The sequence below is a fragment of the Chrysochloris asiatica genome, unplaced genomic scaffold, assembly GCF_000296735.1.
Source record: "Chrysochloris asiatica unplaced genomic scaffold, ChrAsi1.0 scaffold00257, whole genome shotgun sequence".
NCBI classification, from domain to species: domain Eukaryota; kingdom Metazoa; phylum Chordata; class Mammalia; order Afrosoricida; family Chrysochloridae; genus Chrysochloris; species Chrysochloris asiatica.
Genome location: NW_006408775.1, coordinates 957,970 through 964,243, shown reverse-complemented (window position 1 = coordinate 964,243; position 6,274 = coordinate 957,970). Strand labels below are relative to the sequence as shown.

Here is a 6,274-nt window from a genome sequence, read left to right as displayed (position 1 = left end):
ACTTTGCATTGGATGGTTGCATTGGATACTTTGCATTGGATGGTTGCATTGGATACTTTGCATTGGATGGTTGCATTGGATACTTTGCATTGGATAAACTACTGCTTGTTTACTTGTCTTTCCTTTTTCACCTGAATTTTCTTGTTGAAGGGCACTGATATTAAGTCAGCTTCTTGGGGATGAAGCATGAGGCCAATACAAACCTTGACATATAGGTTTTCATGGGGATGTCAGGTTTTCTCTAGTGTGTGGTATGGGTTGCATCTCAATGTAAAGAAAACAAAACTCCTCACCACTGGACCAATAAACAACATCCATGTCAATGGAGAAAAGATGGAAGTTGTCAAAGATTTCCTTTAGCTCGGATCAACCATCAACACTCCTGGAAGCAAAAGTCAAGAAATTGAATGACATATTGTATTGGGCAAATATGCTGCACAAGACAGCCTTTTCCCCCTCCCCCCTTTTATAAACATTTATTCATCAGATTTCTCAAAGAGGTTGTTTAATCTTCCATTCCATTAGCATCCATTTAACTCCAGCTGTCTTTCAATTGGAAGCGCCATCAGTCCCATTGTCATCAGAAATCCTGTATGTCTGCAGATAGAGCCCTGGTGGGATCACTGAGCTGGAGCGGAACTCAATGGTATGCAGCAGTAATAGTTTAGCTCAGAACTTGGTCCATTCACTGTAGCAAAAAAAAAAAAATGGACTCTTATACCTTTTAAAGGTTTCCACAATTGACACCCAGAGTCAGTCATCCACAGATCAAAATGGGCATCAGATCCCCAAATAAACTTGGTCCAGACAAGCATTACTCAGGTCCACCATTTCGATTTCCTGCTATTTAAGTTAGTGTCTGTTTGCTCCTGGCCAATGTTTAAGGCTGTTTAAGACCTTATCAGCTATTCTCATCCCTCTTCAGCAGTAACTGGAAGATTCCACAGGCCACACTAAGGCGATTCCTGGCTTGGAAAGAGCTGCACAAGACATCTTTAAAGTGCTGAAAAGCAAAGATGTCAGTTTGAGGACTAAAGTGTGCCTGAAGTCATGTTATTTTCAATAACCTCATATGCATATGAAATAAGGACACTGAATAAGGAAGATCACAGAAGAATTGATGCATTTGAGTTATGGTGTTGGAGGAGAATATTGAAAGTGCCATGGGCTGCCAGAAGAACAAACAGATCTGTGTTGGAGGAAATATAGCCAGAGTGCTCCTGGGAAGCCAAGATGGCCAAACTTTGTCTCTCATACTTCAGACATATTATCAGAAGGGACCAGATACTGAAGAAGGATAGCACATTTGGTAAAATGTAAGGGTGGAGAAAAAGGGGAAGACCCCCAATGAGATGGATTGACGCAGTGGTGGCAGTGATGGACTCAGGCGTGGCAAAGTCCAGTATTGGGCGGTGTTTTGTTCCGTTGTGCATAGGGTTGCTATGAGTCGGAACCAACTTGATGGCACCTAATAACAACAACAGTGTGTGCTGGTGTGGTGGTAGTGTGCCGTGGAGTCGGTTCCAAGTCATAGTGACCCTGTATAGGGTTTCTGAGGCTGTAAATCTTTACGGGAGAAGAAAGCCTCATCTTTTTTCCCATGGAACAGCTGGTAGTTTCAAACTGCTGACTTTGAGGTTAGCAGCCTGACTCGTAACCACTACGCTCCCAGAGTGTGGTAGGATCCCTGGTGTGGCACTCTAGGATAAACACTGGACCTCAAGGTCAGTTTGAACCACAAGGTCTTTGGTTCAAACTTAGCAGCTGCTGCTTGGAAACCCTATACGGGATCGCTATGAGTCAGAACTGACTCCACAGTACTTAACAACAACAAGTGTGTGGTGGGTGTGTATATTTCATTCTCAAGGATCTTAGGTTATCTCTAGAAAATGCCCTCTTAATGGGCTCAAATGTAACAACAATCGTGAGACTGGTGAAGGACTGGGCAGTATTTTATTCATGGGGTTGCTATGAATTGGAGCCAATTGGATGACACCTAACAACAACAGTAACTACATTGGTTTTCATTTGCATTTTCCCAGTGACTAATGACTAATGCTGAACCCGAGTCCTGGTGTGATGCTGTGGGTTAATGAGCCGTACTGCGAAGTCGGTTTGAGCTACAAGGTCGGTGGTTCTAACTCACCAGCTGTTCCTTGGGAATCCTATACAGGGTCGATAAGGGTCAGAACTGGCTCAATGGCACTTTACAACAACAACAATGATGTTGAACATTCTTTCTAGCTCTGACTTCACATCTGCTTAGCTTCTTTTGTAAAGTGTTCCTTCTAATCCTTTGTAATTTGCCATAGAGTTTGAGTGTTATTTATGTACTCTGGATACAAATTCTTTATGTTTTGCAAATATTTCCTTCCTGTCTGTGGCTTGGAATTTTCTTTTCCTTCTAAGAATGTCTTTGTGTGTGTGTGTGCTGAGACTGTCTTTTGAAGAGAAGAAATTTTTCATTTTGAGAAAGTCTGTATGATCATATTTCTAAATGGTTTATGGTATCCTTTGGGTAGTTTCTGCCTGTAGCATCATCCCCCATCTGTTTGCTTTTCATTTTGGCTCCTCACTGGTGAACACCATCTCTCTGAACTTGTATTTTTATACCCACCACTGAAATTTGTGTCTAACTGGTGAGCCTGTCCCCTTTGTACTTAACTACACTTACTGACGTACTCAGATCGAATGAACATCTTAATTTATTATTTTATATGCTTCAATTATTGACGATTTTTTTTTCTTCCTTTCTTACCTCTCTTTTGGAATTGATATCTTTATGTAACTTTGATAAGATAAGAACAGTATCAGCCGCTTACATCTCCTGGCTCCCCCTGCCCTCTGAACTTTCTCTTCGATACCATCAAGACTGTTAATTCTGGGGTATTGTGAATATTTCCTCACTCTTTCTTGAGTGTTATCTCTTTTAAAGGTAACCTTGACCAAGATAAATAAATGGTTTCCCTTACCGAATCTTTCTCTTGCAACACCTACTGTATTAACCGTTGCCTTCGTATTACCCTAACCTGTTTCAGAGGTTGTAGATGTGATGTACCTGGGTATAAAGATGGCATGGGAGAGGCGCCCAGCCCCCTCTGTCTTCACAGGGGTGAAGGAGGATCTAACTCAGCCCAGTCTGAGGAGGCTTCCCGGAGGCAGAGATCAGATGTGCCTCCTCCACCTTCCAACCTTTACACCAGTTCTGCCTCCCACAGCTGTCTCCACGTCTCTGCTAACTTGATGAAATGGTCACACAGAACTCACAGATAATACACAACTATGGAGTCTATGAGGAAAGTTAACAGGTTGCAATTCAGCATCAAAATTGCTCAGGATTCAGTTCTTCAGTTAGGACACCCCCTCTCAGCTCAATCCCTTGGCCTCTGGCCTACTTGGGCAAATCTTGTTGTTGTTGTTGTTAAGGGCCATCAAGTTGGTTCCAACTCATAGCAACCCTACATAGGGTTTCTGAGGAGCGACTGGTGAGTGTGAACTGCTGGCCTTGTGGCCCAGTGCTGATCTTCCAGCGCCACCTCAGGATTCCATGAGCAAGTGCAGTACGCCAATTCAGAGCCCGCTCCCCCAGTAAGGCTCTTCCCAAAGGCGCTGGGCCCCAGCTCCATGGGTTGGTAATCCCAGTTCCTCACCCCCACACTCCCAACCCGCATTAAATTCCTGCATGCAGTCCACTTTGCCAGCAAGCCTTCTGGTCAAGGGCACCCAGCTTTCTTGTTCTGTGGGTCGGGAAGCCCACTGCCATGGGGTCTGCTGTCTCTGCCCCCTTACGTCCTTGCCACCACATCTGTCCTTGGCCTTCTGCTGTGCCACAGAGCTCTGCTTCCTGAAGTTAGAAGGCCCAGCCCTGGGATTTCGGGTCCAAAGGAAGCACTCTTCTTTCTTGATGTTAGTGAGATCCCTAAGACCGCTGTTGAGATGGCTTATTATAAATCTAGCGGTATTTTATAGCTTCAGATGCAGGTGAGAGTTGGATGATGAATCAGGAAGACCGTAGAAGAATTGATGCATTTGAGTCATGGTGTTGGAGGAGAATATTAAAAGTACCATGGACTGCCAGAAGAACAAACAAATCTGTGTTGGAAGAATGAAGAATGCTCCGTAGAAGCCAAGATAGTGAGACTTCATCACTCATACTTTGGACATGTTATCAGGAGGGGCCAGTCCCTGGAGAAGGATAACAACCTTGGTAAAGTGGAGTGTTGGCAAAAAAAAGGAAGACCCCTGCTAAGAGATGGATCGGCACAGTGAGAGCAACGATCTTGAGGTTGGCGTGGGACGGGGCAGTGTTGCATTCTGTTGTGCTAAGAGTCAGAACCGACTAGAAGGTACCCAACAACGACAATAACAGTATCCAATTGTTTTGTTCAAATGACTGCCTATTGGCCTATGTAAAGTTTCCTGATGGGGATGTCGAGACTTGTCTCTCATACTTTGTACATGTTCTCAGGATGCCACACACATGGACTCATACGCTGTGTGGACTTTGGGGTCTGGCTTCTTCAGTGAAACACATGTGACTGTCATTGGCAGTGTACCTGGCTCACTGGCTCCTTTCTTTGCCTTGATGGTTGTGCTGATGCGTGTTTACCCGGCTTTCCTTAGTCACCTGAATTTCCTTGTTGAAAGAGTGGTACTATGTCAGGTTGTTGGGGATTAAGCATGAGGCCAATACACACATGTGCATATAGGTTTCCGTGGGAATGTCAGCTTTTGTTTCTATAGTTTGGGGTAGGCATGTAGACTTCATCCTCGACAACCCTTGATCAGCTCTATAAATTGCCCTTTGAATGGGGGTGTTTCAAACCCACCAGCCGTGCCTCAGAAACCCTTTACAGCATTGTTAGGAGTTGGAACCAACTCAATGGCACTTAACAACAACAACAGAGGGGTGTGTAGAAATATAGTCAGAATGCTCCTTAGAAGGGAAAATGTCATACTTCAGCTCATGTACTTTTTTTTTTAACTTTTTATTGTGAATTGAGTGAAGGTTTATAGACAAGATCATCAGTTTTACAATCAACAAATCTCACACTTTGTTTCATCTCCATGATTGCAGTCCCCTCCATGTATATTCATCTCCGTGATTGCAGTCCCTTCCATGTACAGTCATCTGTCTCACTTTCTCTCTGTGGTTCTTATTTCCAGTCTATATTCCTTCCCAACCCCTCTGAACATTGTCTTTAGGTAAATGTTGCCCTTTTGGTCTTGAATTGTTGACCATTTCATAGTGAGCATACTTTACTAGTGTTGCTGTCCTCCTATTTACTATCTAATGTTATTGTTAAGTGCCGTCGAGTCGATTCCAACCCATAGTGACCCTATATAGGGTTTCCAAGGAGTAGCTGGTGAGCTTGAACCACCGGCCTTGCAGTTCAAACGACTTTGCAGTCTGATGCATTAACCCACAGCACCACACCAGGACTCCGTGTTATCTACCAGTTGATTGAAAATTAGGCTCTGAGGGTGAGTTCCATTCCAGACCTGAAGGAGGGTGGCAGACGGTCATAGTCTCATGTTCTTCCAGGCTCTTCCAGGGAGCCAAGTCTTGCTTGCAGCTTCCTTGTTGTTCTTCAAGGTAGCATAGTATTCCATTGTGTGTACGTATCACAGTTTGTTTATCCATTCTTCAGTTGATGGGCACTTTGGCTGTCTCCATCTTTTTGCTATTGTAAATAGTGCTGCTATTAACATTGGTGTGCCTATATCTTCTCGTGTTGTGATTCGCATTTCTTGTGGGTAAATACCAAGTAGAGGAATTGCTGGATCATAAGGTATTTCTATTCGCAACCTTCTGAGGAAACGCCATACTGCTTTCCAGAGAGGTTGGACCATTTTGCAATCCCACCAGCAATGCAGGAGTGTCCCAGTCTCTGCACATCACTGCCAGCACTTATTGTCCTCTACTTTTTTTTTTATCTTTGCTGTTATTGTTGGTGTGAGATGATATCTCATTGTTGTTTTGATTTGCATCTCTCTAAAGGCTAGTGATCATGAACATTTCTTCATGTTTGTTGGCTGCCTGGATCTCTTCCTTGGTGAAGTGTCTGTTCATGTCCTGTACCCATTTTTTAATTGGGTTATTTGGTTTTTTCTTGTAGAGGTGTTTTAGTTTCCTGTATATTTTAGAAATGAGTCCCTTGTCTGATGTGTCATTGCAAAAGATTTTTTTCCCCATTCTGTGGGTTCCCTTTTTACTCTTCTGGTGAAGTCTTTTGATGCACATAAGTTTTTAAATTTTTAGTATATCCCAATA

General features: G+C 43.5%; 1 protein-coding gene across 1 annotated transcript in view; it reads right to left on the bottom strand.

Annotated features, from left to right (window-relative positions):
- LOC102833358 (mastin-like) overlaps positions 1–6,274 on the bottom strand; it is a 31,714-nt gene that overhangs the window by 10,360 nt on the left and 15,080 nt on the right. The window lies entirely within an intron of this gene.